The sequence below is a fragment of the Lactuca virosa genome, chromosome 5, assembly GCF_052849685.1.
Source record: "Lactuca virosa cultivar CGN04683 chromosome 5, Lactuca_virosa_CGN04683_v6, whole genome shotgun sequence".
NCBI classification, from domain to species: domain Eukaryota; kingdom Viridiplantae; phylum Streptophyta; class Magnoliopsida; order Asterales; family Asteraceae; genus Lactuca; species Lactuca virosa.
In genome coordinates this window covers 20,473,764-20,489,833 of record NC_136430.1, presented here as the reverse complement: position 1 = coordinate 20,489,833, position 16,070 = coordinate 20,473,764, and positions in this window count along the sequence as shown.

Here is a 16,070-nt window from a genome sequence, read left to right as displayed (position 1 = left end):
TTGGTATTTTTCCCAGATTATTTACTCTGAAAATGAAGTGTACAAAAACTTTGGTAATTTATTTTAACTGTTTAATAATTATTCTCCAATTAATGATTATTTAAGAGGATAAAACAAAGAAAAATAGAAAGACTAATTGAAAAATATCTTTTATATTTTTCACAGCTTCTAAATGTATAATAAAAGTGTTAAAAAAATTTTGGGCAATTTTGGAAACTGTTTTCTATTTATTTCAATTTTTATTAGAATAAATGTTCAAAAATCATAAAATTGGGTTAAACAGTTTAGAAATCAATTTTTATATTTTTCGCAGCTTAATAATGTTTAATAACAGTAATACAAAAAGTTTGGGTAATTTTGGAAACTGATTTCTATTTTTCATGAATTTGTATCTATTTAGAGAATTAAATATATGAAAAATGGTTATACATATTCATACTCCATGAAAATTTATCTAGAAGTCTTTTAGTACATTTAGAACCAAAATCTGAAGTTTGGTAATTTTTATTAACTGTTTAGTATTTTTCAAGATTTTATGGTTATTCAAGAAACTAAAATCGTGAAAAATAGTCAGACAAATCAAAAATTCAAGAAAATTTATCTTGAGGTCTTTCACTTCAATTAAAACTGAAATGCAAACTTTGGGAAATTTTAGAACTAAATTAATTTAGTTTTTGAATATTTAATCATTGGAACACCTCTTAAATTGTTAAATATTAGCATTTCAATAATGGGAAATTTCCACTTAAATTGTTATATAACAATTGATTCATTGAAATTTAATTTTCACAGAAAAATGTTTGTAACTTATCAATATTAAATTTTCGCACAATATTGGCATAATTCTATTGTAGTAGTAAGTATACTAGTGTTAGATTTCGATTAGAGACTCACTAGCGAATACCATTACTGTAGGAATCGGTAGTGGTACACGTGGAACGTAGTTCAAGGCATCATTTGCATCATCTCAATGCATTGTGAGTATTCACACACTCCCCTATTTTCAGTTTTTTTTATGTTTTGGGGTGGAAAAACATGTCCCGAAAAACTATTATTTGAATGTTGTATTTAAATTGATTTGTATCAAACATGATTGCTATTTTATTGCTATGTCTCTCTATGTATGTCTATGCAACACGGAACATGAGAACTTATCGTACTAAGGCCCTTCCCTTATCTATAACCATTAACTCTTTGAGCCAATGGTCATTATGGATAGCGCTATTAAGAATTGACAACTCCTCACTCGCCCTATTGCTGGAGTGCATGATACCATATTCATCTATGGAACGATAAGCATAGATCTTGATAGGGCTTCAGTCATAGGTTTGGTTGAGACTCATTGTTTGCTCATACACATACAAACTCGTTACTTGTTATAGCAATAAACTTGTTTATTAATTATAGCAATGAACTTTGTTTCTCATTACAACAACGAACTGTTATTACTGAAAACTTATTTACATGTTTTAGGAATGAAATTGTTTGCTCCTTGTAGCAACGAAATTGATTGCTCATTTTAGCAATGAAACTTGTTTACTCGTTTGAGTAACGAACTTTATCTTCCATGAGAATATGAATGTTGCATCTTATTTGGGCAACATACCTTATCTCTCGTGATGACAAAGAACTTTGTTTTTACAAACTTATTTACTCATCTTAACAATATACTTTTATTATTGGAAACTTTTATCAAAACTTTGATTCAATTCATGGAACCAGTATTATTTGTTTATCTGTGAGTACTCACCAACTATTTTTATAGTTGACGCTCGTTTTACATGCTTTTTCAGGAATCATCGAGTAAGTGGCACTTAGGGACACTTCACTTTTAGGAGCATTCGCATGTGTTGTATTTCAATTTACATTGTAATTTCTTTTAAAAGTTGTTCAAACCCATTGTGAATTTGTAATGATTTTTAATACTATGGTTGGTGTTGTCTTTTAACTTTTGCGATGAAACCCTTTGTACTGCCACGCCCTGTGTTTCTGCTTTAGCGGGGTGTGACAGAAAATGGTATCAGAGCCAGGTTTTAGAGAATACCGGTTTTCCTTTGGAAAACCACAACTATAGCCAAAAATTTTCTAAACGTTTTTAAAATACTGAACATACTACTTGTATAACTAATTCGAGTACGCATTATCAGACTTTAATTAAGTATAGTCTGGCCAACTATGCTTAATTAAGGAAACTTAATGTGAGGCTTGAAACGGTTATAGTAGAATTATGTTCAAAACGATTTTCAACTTAAACTTTTGAAAAAAAAAAATTTCGGTGTGCGTACGGGCATTGCATATTATAGACATTCATCTAAATACACTTAGAAACTAAGTGCACTTTTACCACAATGTCTTTATTTAGAAATATTCTTGTCCCTTATAAAGTGTTAGGTTAACCACTTAGGTTATATCACTAGCCACTCTAGGAGCAATGCACATAGTACTAAGAATGGGTATTCCTCGGTAGCTATTGACTTTAGATGTAAGGTTAGTAGCTAGATATACACTAGTAATAATCTTAAGTCGAAACCTATGCCAATTATTCCTTAATACTTCTTCATCGTCTTCGTATTAGAGTTACAACTAGGAAAAAGCGTTTCGATACCGACACAAATGATAATTGGAGCATCGTGTAAGCAGGTAGATGAGTCGCCACTAAGTAATCACTTTGATACCATTGGCGGGCATTCCGGATTCGACTCACAAGGAGACACGGAGGTTTAACCTATATGTGAGATCTTATTTCTACGCTACGATTTAGGTCTAGGTTGTTTCCACCTTGAGGTTAAAACTTAACATAGGATATCCCTTTGACCTCTATAAAAGGTCGTCAACTGCATTGACGCCATAAAATGTTTTTCAAACAATTTTTCTTGTCCTTTATCTTAGGAAAAAGACATCGGTACTCGCCTTATACTCGTCTTATACTCTCCTTAGTATTTAGGTACAATCAGCTACACTAATCTACTTATTCCTTAATTCTTAATCTTCCATCGAAAAGTTATTTCGTTTCATCGGTTTTATTTATCATCGATAAAATACTTTATAACCACTTCATACAACTTACTAGACCTTTCCTAACAATTTAAGCCATATTCTCGATAAAAATCTTTTGACAACTTGCTTTAACTTAACACTTTTCTTCAAAACTCAATTTAACCAATATTGGTTTTTACCTTGCTATTTCAATTTCATTTCAAATCCATTTCAATGGATAAATGTGCTTTTAAGGGCATAGAAACCATTTTAAACCTTGATTACCATTTTGGCACGTTTTCGAAAAACTTAGAAACATTTTCTTTTATAAAAGTGTTTAAATTCTATGCTATAAAACATAGACATATGACATTGAAGTTCATATTATGTGTAAAAGCTTCATCGGATCTTTCAAACCACTTTTGTTTTGACTCTTTTGACCACTTTCTCATTTAGGCATTGTACCTTACTTAAATGTGTTTTCTTGAATCCCAACATGATATTTTCACAACTTTCTACTTCACACATGTTTCTAAGATATCTCTAATTCCTAAATTTCCAACACACATCATTTGTTTATTTTATTTCAAATTAGTTTTATAATCTGTGTTTATAAAACTTACAGCATTGCAAAACTTAGTGTTCGCTTTTAAACTTCCAGCGACGTACTTTTGACAATGCACGATTATTCATCTAAATATGTTAAGTCTTTACATTATCCGTTTTAACCATTGTTGGACCCAAGTCAAAAAGGTCAAAACTGTCAGATTTTCTATTACAAGTTTTAGTGTTTCTTCTTTTTCACAAATGGAGTTTAACTTAATAGATAACTCGTGAATTTTTAGCAAATCTTAGAAAACACTTTAAAACTTCTTCATTTCTATTTAATCATCAATATACATCACATATTGAAGTTTGAAATATATCTCAACCTGGTTTTAAATCTACCTATATGTATTGTTCTTATAATTTCGACAATAACAATCATTGCCGCCGCTACCTTCCTTTTTCTTTCCCCCAAACTTTATTTCTCGCTCTCCTTCTGATTTTAGATCTCGCACGCCATAATATTAACATAATACATTGTCTAACTTTGTTTCTATTTATTTTGCTTCTCTTGGTACCATGTTCGTACACATATAGACTAGAAGTCTACCCTTTCGTTTTGAGCGATTAATACGTGTATAGTTGTGAGTCATAACTTCGATTTAGTCAACTTTGATATATTCAATTATGCCTTTTACCATATACATCTTGTTTTTATTTTTAAATCTACAATAAACAAGTAAGCCTTATTTACATTTGCTCTTTCGTTCTAAATTTGGAAACTTGATTTAAAATGCAAGTTTCATTGTATCTTTCGTTATAAGTAATACACAAGATGAATACCTTTATGCTTATAATTTTTCTATATCCGAAAAATATATGTGAAGGATATGTATCCTTATGTTTCTTCTTTTATTTAAATACATCAAAAGTTTTAAATTTTACGATTATCTATTCTCTAAATGATTGTTTTTGTACAAACACTAAACTATGAATGCACTATTTTCAAAGATTGACATTTTTACACCTTTCTTAAAATAGTATTTTACTTTGCAATTTTCAGTGAGTTCCTAAACTCTCAACTTTGTTTTCATAAATAGTCTGACCCGTAAGCTTGAATTTGTCCTGACTTAGACAATTGGACAATTTCTCAAAAGTTTAATACAAATATTTCTATACAAATTCCTTTAATGACGACTTAAACCTTTAACCTTAATTAATCTTTATATTATTTTACTACTTTGTTGGATCGCCACACATGTATCTTCATTATCTTGGAATTATTACACATTTTGATAATAGTGAGATTAATTATCATTTTTAAACACACATTTTGATAACAGTGAGATTTTTATCACTTCTAAACACTTAAAATGCTATCTACACAATGTGATTTAACTTATCATAAACTTTCATCGCTTCCATTTGCAACAATGATTCTCTAAATATATTTATTCTTCGAATAAGGTTTTATTATTGTAAGAGTAACCGTAGTAGTAATTATAGCCTCGGAGATGCTCAATCATTTCGTAATTTATTTTGTCGACGACACTTAATTAGCCTTTACATTTGAGATGTACCAAAACTTCGTTGCCTATCCTTACTACGTATTTTTAGGAACTTACCCTCGACCGCTTCTCTTTCATTCGTGGTACCCCTTCTTATTTTGGAATATATCTTTTCCGATTTAGTAGCCAACCCGAAAGTGAACAAATTGTTCCTAATCTCTTCTTTTTTTTTAGCGGCGAAGTTACACTTAGTGTTAATTTAGAATGCGACTTAAGCATCAATGCGGATTTAACGCTCGGTGCAGTTGGTGCTTCAGCAAAACTTATAACGTTCTTTTAAGTTAGATAATATCTAACTATATAATCTTTTTCAACTAGGTCTCCATGGTTGGATCATGATTTCCATGATCCTAATTTCTCGCAATCTAGACTGTAGAACTCGAATTAGGGAAACATTAATTTGATTATAGCTAAAGAGTTGGGCTGTTCCCTTGAGGAATTAACCCAAAATAATCAAAGAGCTCTTCAAGTCATCATCTCTCCAATTATACAATTGTATTCGGCTGAGTTCTAATAGAATGTGTCACGAATTGAATTTCGGGACGAAATTCTTTCAACCGGGGGAGACTGTGACAACCGTCAAAATTCGAGTTAGTTATAGATTTGATAAACTTAGTTGCACATATAGGCACAACACATATTAAACTTAGTAATTAGAAGCTAAGTTATAACCTACTAGAAACTTGGAAACAGATAGAAACAATGGATGGTGTACTTAGATTTCACCTTGATATGTGAATTCTACATCTACTAAGCTGTAGTGACTATCCATATTTAGATCACTCTTTGACTCGAACAACATTTCATGAATCATATACACACATCATGCACTTGACCTAGAAGTAGAAGTTATTTCAAAGTCTCATAGAAACTTAAGTCAAATTTGAAACTAGGACTAGTATACTTGATTCCTCAATTTCGCTTGAATCTCGGAATCACTACATAGAATGCCAATAAACCGATAAAAATAAATTACAAACATTATTTATAACTATAAAAGAGTTATAATACCATAAGATAATTTAAAGTCTCAAATATTCTATTTATTTTGATATTCAAAGTTTATTAAACTCCAAAACCCTAAAAGCCCTAAAAACTCATATTTATAAACTTTAACCTTAAAAATCCTATAAAAACAATTATGAGCCTTATAATATTATCTTATCATAATAATTATTATGAAATAAAATTCAATGAAAAATAAAGATTTAGTTATTAACATTTACCCTTGATTTATAAGTCAAAAATCAAGAGTTTTATGCATAAAAACTAGGTTAAGGTGCACATTTTATAAAAAGTTGGATATTTTTATAAAAGATTTGAATTTTTATAAAAGAAACAAGAGAGAGAGAGCCTCTCCTCCCCTAAAATCGGATCCCTCTCTCCCCATATCTCTCTCACACTCTCATTCTCCAACACACACACATCTCTCTTCTTTCTCTCTCTAGAAAACTCTCTCTACCTTCTCTCTACTTTTTCTCTCCAAACACCACTCCATTCTCTCTTCCTCCCTCTAAGAACCAAGAAATTTTCCAGAAAACAAACCCAAGAACACTCCTCAAACTCGAAATCTTCATCATCTTGTGGTATTCTTGAAGGTAAAATCGATTTCTACTTCACTTTTCCTTCAAGTTTTGCTCTTTTTCTTACACTTTCTCCTTCTTCATCTTCTTAAAACTTGTTTTATTTTTGTTAAAATGGTTTTTACAACATGCTGGATGTGTTTTAACACCATGCATGTATGATAAACAAGGTTGCATGTTCATGATCTTAGTGCAAAAATCGATTTTAAGGATTAAAACATCAAACTCAAGTTAAGAGTTTTTGAGAAACAGAATTTTGTTCATAAATGCATGTATACATTTTGATAAGTTTTAATCTTTTGATCTCTGGAAACATGACTAAAATATGAGTTTATCATGATATATTTAAAATACTTGAAAAGATTTACTCAAGGAAATGATGAAAACCCACTTTTCTAACCAATCATCATGCATGCAATCTGCCAGATTTCTTTACCTGACTTTAAACTGTCATATCTCACTCATTTCTTAGCCAAAATTCGTGATTCTTTTTCTGAAATATAATATTTTGCGTTAGCTTTCAAACCCATCTGACCTCACTGGAAAAAGTCCAATATTTCGATTTTTACCAATTTTTACAAAACTGTTGCTCAAACAGCACTTTCCTTATGAACATTTGTTTTGTGTTGCATGTTCAAAGGACTTATTCATCACTAAAAATCATTCAAAAATTATTTTAAACTCTTAATATCATGTATTAATAGGAACAAAAAGATCTTGATTCAAAAGTCTTTGTAACATGTTGCAAGAATTGTCAAAGTAACATCAATAATCTTTACATAAATCACAAGAACCAAGTTTTCTCTATACATTTTATTGAGCCTTTAGGCATGGTTTTCAACATCAAAAATAAGAAAACAATTTTTCATTTGTTAAATTGTATGAAGATGCATTCTGGAAAGTTTCAGCTCAATATATAATTTCTTTATTTTAATATGAAAATAATAAGAAAATAGAGTGTTAAATCATATAAAATACTTACACTAGTAAATAAATTCTGGAAGAATTCTTGGATGATTCTTTAAGTTAATAAACATCTCCCACGAAGTTTCAATGACTTTTGTCACTGTTTAATATGGTTTTGAATTTTCTTTTTGTTTAGCCCCAATAAATCATAAAACCACTTTAGACAAGTTGAAAAGGCTGTATAACAATTTTCGCAGCTTCTACCAGAGGTATAAGACTTAGAAAAATATTTTCAGAATTTTTCATAATGTATTCCTATTTTTCTCCGATTTTTGTATTTATAATGGACTAAAAGTAGAAAAAATAGTTCTGCTCATCCAAAATTCATGCAAATTTACCAGAACACCTCGTAGTACATTAGGAGGCTACATAAAATTTTTGATGATTTTTATCTTCTGTATACTATTTTTGTCCTATTTTCTAAGATTAAATACACTTAAATACACAAAATTAGATTTCAGTATATAAAAACAACATTTGGTATTTTTCCCAGATTATTTACTCTGAAAATGAAGTGTACAAAAACTTTGGTAATTTATTTTAACTGTTTAATAATTATTCTCCAATTAATGATTATTTAAGAGGATAAAACAAAGAAAAATAGAAAGACTAATTGAAAAATATCTTTTATATTTTTCACAGCTTCTAAATGTATAATAAAAGTGTTACAAAAATTTTGGGCAATTTTGGAAACTGTTTTCTATTTATTTCAATTTTTATTAGAATAAATGCTCAAAAATCATAAAATTGGGTTAAACAGTTTAGAAATCAATTTTTATATTTTTCGCAGCTTAATAATGTTTAATAACAGTAATACAAAAAGTTTGGGTAATTTTGGAAACTGATTTCTATTTTTCATGAATTTGTATCTATTTAGAGAATTAAATATATGAAAAATGGTTATACATATTCATACTCCATGAAAATTTATCTAGAAGTCTTTTAGTACATTTAGAACCAAAATCTGAAGTTTGGTAATTTTTATTAACTGTTTAGTATTTTTCAAGATTTTATGGTTATTCAAGAAACTAAAATCGTGAAAAATAGTCAGACAAATCAAAAATTCAAGAAAATTTATCTTGAGGTCTTTCACTTCAATTAAAACTGAAATGCAAACTTTGGGAAATTTTAGAACTAAATTAATTTAGTTTTTGAATATTTAATCATTGGAACACCTCTTAAATTGTTAAATATTAGCATTTCAATAATGGGAAATTTCCACTTAAATTGTTATATAACAATTGATTCATTGAAATTTAATTTTCACAGAAAAATGTTTGTAACTTATCAATATTAAATTTTCACACAATATTGGCATAATTCTATTGTAGTAGTAAGTATACTAGTGTTAGATTTCGATTAGAGACTCACTAGCGAATACCATTACTGTAGGAATCGGTAGTGGTACACGTGGAACGTAGTTCAAGGCATCATTTGCATCATCTCAATGCATTGTGAGTATTCACACACTCCCCTATTTTCAGTTTTTTTTATGTTTTGGGGTGGAAAAACATGTCCCGAAAAACTATTATTTGAATGTTGTATTTAAATTGATTTGTATCAAACATGATTGCTATTTTATTGCTATGTCTCTCTATGTATGTCTATGCAACACGGAACATGAGAACTTATCGTACTAAGGCCCTTCCCTTATTTATAACCATTAACTCTTTGAGCCAATGGTCATTATGGATAGCGCTATTAAGAATTGACAACTCCTCACTCGCCCTATTGCTGGAGTGCATGATACCATATTCATCTATGGAACGATAAGCATAGATCTTGATAGGGCTTCAGTCATAGGTTTGGTTGAGACTCATTGTTTGCTCATACACATACAAACTCGTTACTTGTTATAGCAATAAACTTGTTTATTAATTATAGCAATGAACTTTGTTTCTCATTACAACAACGAACTGTTATTACTGAAAACTTATTTACATGTTTTAGGAATGAAATTGTTTGCTCCTTGTAGCAACGAAATTGATTGCTCATTTTAGCAATGAAACTTGTTTACTCGTTTGAGTAACGAACTTTATCTTCCATGAGAATATGAATGTTGCATCTTATTTGGGCAACATACCTTATCTCTCGTGATGACAAAGAACTTTGTTTTTACAAACTTATTTACTCATCTTAACAATATACTTTTATTATTGGAAACTTTTATCAAAACTTTGATTCAATTCATGGAACCAGTATTATTTGTTTATCTGTGAGTACTCACCAACTATTTTTATAGTTGACGCTCGTTTTACATGCTTTTTCAGGAATCATCGAGTAAGTGGCACTTAGGGACACTTCACTTTTAGGAGCATTCGCATGTGTTGTATTTCAATTTACATTGTAATTTCTTTTAAAAGTTGTTCAAACCCATTGTGAATTTGTAATGATTTTTAATACTATGGTTGGTGTTGTCTTTTAACTTTTGCGATGAAACCCTTTGTACTGCCACGCCCTGTGTTTCTGCTTTAGCGGGGTGTTACAGAAAATGGTATCAGAGCCAGGTTTTAGAGAATACCGGTTTTCCTTTGGAAAACCACAACTATAGCCAAAAATTTTCTAAACGTTTTTAAAATATTGAACATACTACTTGTATAACTAATTCGAGTACGCATTATCAGACTTTAATTAAGTATAGTCTGGCCAACTATGCTTAATTAAGGAAACTTAATGTGAGGCTTGAAACGGTTATAGTAGAATTATGTTCAAAACGATTTTCAACTTAAACTTTTGAAAAAAAAAAATTTCGGTGTGCGTACGGGCATTGCATATTATAGACATTCATCTAAATACACTTAGAAACTAAGTGCACTTTTACCACAATGTCTTTATTTAGAAATATTCTTGTCCCTTATCAAGTGTTAGGTTAACCACTTAGGTTATATCACTAGCCACTCTAGGAGCAATGCACATAGTACTAAGAATGGGTATTCCCGGTAGCTATTGACTTTAGATGTAAGGTTAGTAGCTAGATATACACTAGTAATAATCTTAAGTCGAAACCTATGCCAATTATTCCTTAATACTTCTTCATCGTCTTCGTATTAGAGTTACAACTAGGAAAAAGCATTTCGATACCGACACAAATGATAATTGGAGCATCGTGTAAGCAGGTAGATGAGTCGCCACTAAGTAATCACTTTGATACCATTGGCGGGCATTCCGGATTCGACTCACAAGGAGACACGGAGGTTTAACCTATATGTGAGATCTTATTTCTACGCTACGATTTAGGTCTAGGTTGTTTCCACCTTGAGGTTAAAACTTAACATAGGATATCCCTTTGACCTCTATAAAAGGTCGTCAACTGCATTGACGCCATAAAATGTTTTTCAAACAATTTTTCTTGTCCTTTATCTTAGGAAAAAGACATCGGTACTCGCCTTATACTCGTCTTATACTCTCCTTAGTATTTAGGTACAATCAGCTACACTAATCTACTTATTCCTTAATTCTTAATCTTCCATCGAAAAGTTATTTCGTTTCATCGGTTTTATTTATCATCGATAAAATACTTTATAACCACTTCATACAACTTACTAGACCTTTCCTAACAATTTAAGCCATATTCTCGATAAAAATCTTTTGACAACTTGCTTTAACTTAACACTTTTCTTCAAAACTCAATTTAACCAATATTGGTTTTTACCTTGCTATTTCAATTTCATTTCAAATCCATTTCAATGGATAAATGTGCTTTTAAGGGCATAGAAACCATTTTAAACCTTGATTACCATTTTGGCATGTTTTCGAAAAACTTAGAAACATTTTCTTTTATAAAAGTGTTTAAATTCTATGCTATAAAACATAGACATATGACATTGAAGTTCATATTATGTGTAAAAGCTTCATCGGATCTTTCAAACCACTTTTGTTTTGACTCTTTTGACCACTTTCTCATTTAGGCATTGTACCTTACTTAAATGTGTTTTCTTGAATCCCAACATGATATTTTCACAACTTTCTACTTCACACATGTTTCTAAGATATCTCTAATTCCTAAATTTCCAACACACATCATTTGTTTATTTTATTTCAAATTAGTTTTATAATCCGTGTTTATAAAACTTACAGCATTGCAAAACTTAGTGTTCGCTTTTAAACTTCCAGCGACGTACTTTTGACAATGCACGATTATTCATCTAAATATGTTAAGTCTTTACATTATCCGTTTTAACCATTGTTGGACCCAAGTCAAAAAGGTCAAAACTGTCAGATTTTCAATTACAAGTTTTAGTGTTTCTTCTTTTTCACAAATGGAGTTTAACTTAATAGATAACTCGTGAATTTTTAGCAAATCTTAGAAAACACTTTAAAACTTCTTCATTTCTATTTAATCATCAATATACATCACATATTGAAGTTTGAAATATATCTCAACCTGGTTTTAAATCTACCTATATGTATTGTTCTTATAATTTCGACAATAACAATCATTGCCGCCGCTACCTTCCTTTTTCTTTCCCCCAAACTTTATTTCTCGCTCTCCTTCTGATTTTAGATCTCGCACGCCATAATATTAACATAATACATTGTCTAACTTTGTTTCTATTTATTTTGCTTCTCTTGGTACCATGTTCGTACACATATAGACTAGAAGTCTACCCTTTCGTTTTGAGCGATTAATACGTGTATAGTTGTGAGTCATAACTTCGATTTAGTCAACTTTGATATATTCAATTATGCCTTTTACCATATACATCTTGTTTTTATTTTTAAATCTACAATAAACAAGTAAGCCTTATTTACATTTGCTCTTTCGTTCTAAATTTGGAAACTTGATTTAAAATGCAAGTTTCATTGTATCTTTCGTTATAAGTAATACACAAGATGAATACCTTTATGCTTATAATTTTTCTATATCCGAAAAATATATGTGAATGATATGTATCCTTATGTTTCTTCTTTTATTTAAATACATCAAAAGTTTTAAATTTTACGATTATCTATTCTCTAAATGATTGTTTTTGTAGAAACACTAAACTATGAATGCACTATTTTCAAAGATTGACATTTTTACACCTTTCTTAAAATAGTATTTTACTTTGCAATTTCAGTGAGTTCCTAAACTCTCAACTTTGTTTTCATAAATAGTCTGACCCGTAAGCTTGAATTTGTCCTGACTTAGACAATTGGACAATTTCTCAAAAGTTTAATACAAATATTTCTATACAAATTCCTTTAATGACGACTTAAACCTTTAACCTTAATTAATCTTTATATTATTTTACTACTTTGTTGGATCGCCACACATGTATCTGTTGGATTAGTGTCTAAGTCCGTAACTATATTTGGTTTGTACTTGACCCGAGTGTGCATGGTCCTTTTGGGTTGCCTTCACTAAAGCAACTTGACAAGGTAATTTGATATGAGAGAGAAGATATTATGGTTTATTAATATATTATAAGAATAATATATTAAAGGAGAAATCATATTTATTTAATTAGTATTAGTCATAAATTAATTAGGAATTAATTTGGTGACTAAAAGAGATTAATTAAATAAAGGGGTATAAACTGTCAAATGTCTGATAGTTGGTTTTTGGGCTGGGAAACCTGATGGACTAAGGGGGAACGAAATTATGATGAGGGATCATCATATTTTCGTCCAAGGGCCTCATTCCAGAAGGTTCCTTGGGCTGCTTGGTGGCTAAGCTATCCATTAGGGTTTAGACTGAAACCCTAGCACCCTACAGTATAAATAGATTCCCTATGCTTCAATTTTAGGCCACTTGATTCCAAGGGAAACCCTAGGGCCGAAATTAGCATCCTTCCCCTCTCTCTCTTAATTGCCTTCTTGCTTCAAGGTGTTTGTGAGCCATTAGAGGCACTACAATTGTGGTGCTTGCTTTCAAGAGTTCAAGAGATCAAGGAAACTAGTTGTTATTGCTATATAACAACAGAGGTATGTCTACTACACTTCTATATAATTTTCGAAAATTATAGAAGCATGCTAGGGTTTATTTTGTGTTCATATAGTTGTATGTCTTATAGTGAAAACATAGATCCAATTAGGTTTGCATGCACACATAGGATTGTTTGTATAAAACCTATCAGTGGTATCAGAGCCTTTGGTTTTTGTTTTCAGTTTGATTTGATACATATTATGAATTTGACAAATTAGGGTTTATGGCAAGTAAACCCTAAGGCTTGGTGTTTTTCGAAAATAGGGTTAAGAAACCCTAGTTGGCGATTTTTTGTAGGGTTCTTAAACTTTTTTTGCCTAGCCTCCAAATTTCGAAATTAGGGTTACGAAACCCTAGGGATTTCGAAAATCCCTTGCCCCCCAAGACAAGATCCCAAAATTTTAGGGATTTGGATAATGCCATCTTTGTGATTATCAACTTAATTGTTTAAACTAGATAATTGAAGATCTTGAATTATCATTTCCATAAATTTCGAAATCTAGGGGATAAAAAGGATTAGGATAAATTAATTGTTTAATTTTATGATAATCCTTCATGATTTAATAATTTAAATTAATTGTTTAATTTTGATAATTATTAAATCAAAGATTTTTTTTTTTGGTGTTTAAAATTTTAAATTAAATTATCTAATTTTCGAAAATTTTAAATGCAACAAAGACACTAGTATTTTAAAATGTTTTAAAATACACCCTTATACAATTATGATATTATAAGATTAATTATTATATATATGTATAAGAATAAGCTAGTCTTATCGCTAGTAGGCCTCATTCACGAAGCCAGTCTATAAGGTGGGTATAAGGTTGCTGCCTATAAAATGGCGCTTAATGGATGTACACTCACATCTACCGCTTGCTTGACTGGTGGAGGGTCGTTAGCCGAACGGATAGGATAAGGCACTTAATTCCTCATTATAAGTATAATGGAAATATTAAAGTAACTACATTGTTCTACAAATTCCCACTCTTAGTTACTTTAGGGTAAAATGTGAAAATGATGCTATTCCATGGAATTACACTTTGTACCCCTGTCAAACGTTAGTGGAGCGTGCGTGGTTAACCAGCACACTAATTTGGGATTGACATTGGTGACAAAGGGTGGCTCGATGTCTTATCGTAGATCAATGGAGCGTGCGTGGCTAACCAACACATTGATTAGGTGATGAAGACATTAAGTGCACCATGATGATTCGCATGGTTATTCACAAACTTGTTTGCGATCCTCGGCATCCCAGTCGCAAATTTGAAGTGCATATCGAGATTTAAACATGCCATTGAAATGTTCAATGAATCTCAAAAGAAATCTAGGAATTTTCAAATACATTTAAAACTTAACCTCTTTCGTTTTTCATGGTGAAAATTAGTGAATCGTCATTCACTTACCTTAAAATTATTTACTTTTAGATTACGGCATCCCTTTTCTAAGTTGTAAATAATGTTGTTGGATCCTAGCCCTAATTTCTCATGTGGGTGTTTAATTAGGGATTCATTCTAATCAAACTTTGTTCCTTTCTATTTCAGATGTCAAGCGCAAACGCAAACAACAACACTTCTGGGTCATTCTCGTTGATGAACCTGTGTCAAAAAGTGACATTTGATGGCTCGAACTTTAACGAGTGGATGAGATACATTCGCATGATAACTCGTTATGAGGACAAAGAATATGTCCTAGACGAGAAGCTTGAAAGGATCAACCCAGAAGAAGCTACTCCTGAAGAGATGGCCGCCTTTGAGGCCCACGAGCGTGATGCAACGAAAGTTCATTGCATCATGTTGGCCACCATGAACCTCGAACTCCAAAAGTCCTATGAGGACATGTATCCATATGAGATGCATCAAGATTTGCTGGACAGGTACCACCAGAGCGCGAGGCAAGAGCGCTATGAGATCATCACCAACATGATCACCGCTAAGATGGGGAGTGGAGAATCCCTAACTGCTCATTTGCAAAGAATGCAAAGATATGTTGATCGTCTTCTCAAACTTAATGTTAAGTTTGATGAGGATTTGGCTATCGACATCATCCTCCACTCCTTGCCTTCCTGCTACAGCCAGTTCAGAATGACCTACCACATGAATAAGGAAGAGGTCACCCTAAGTAAGCTTCAAGGGCTCCTGAGGACAGCTGAGAGCAACCTCAAGGACAAATCTGTTGCATCATCCTCTACTGTAGCTGCTCCTGTGTTGGCAATTGGCCAAGGAAAGGGAAAGAAGAGGAAGGCTCCTTACAAGAGCCACCATAAGGGTAAGACCCAAGATGGTTCTTCTTCTAGTGGGACCAAAGCAGGTTCTGTTAAGCCCTCTTCTGACCCCAAGGAAGCAGAGTGCTTCTATTGCCACCAGAAGGGCCACTGGAAACGAAGCTGCCCTAAATATCTGCAAGATATTAAGGATGGGAAGATAAAACCCACCTTCGCAGGTATGTATTTAATTAAATCTAATAACTCATCATTTGCTACTTCATGGGTTCTTGATACAGGGTGTGGTTACCACATTTGTTCTG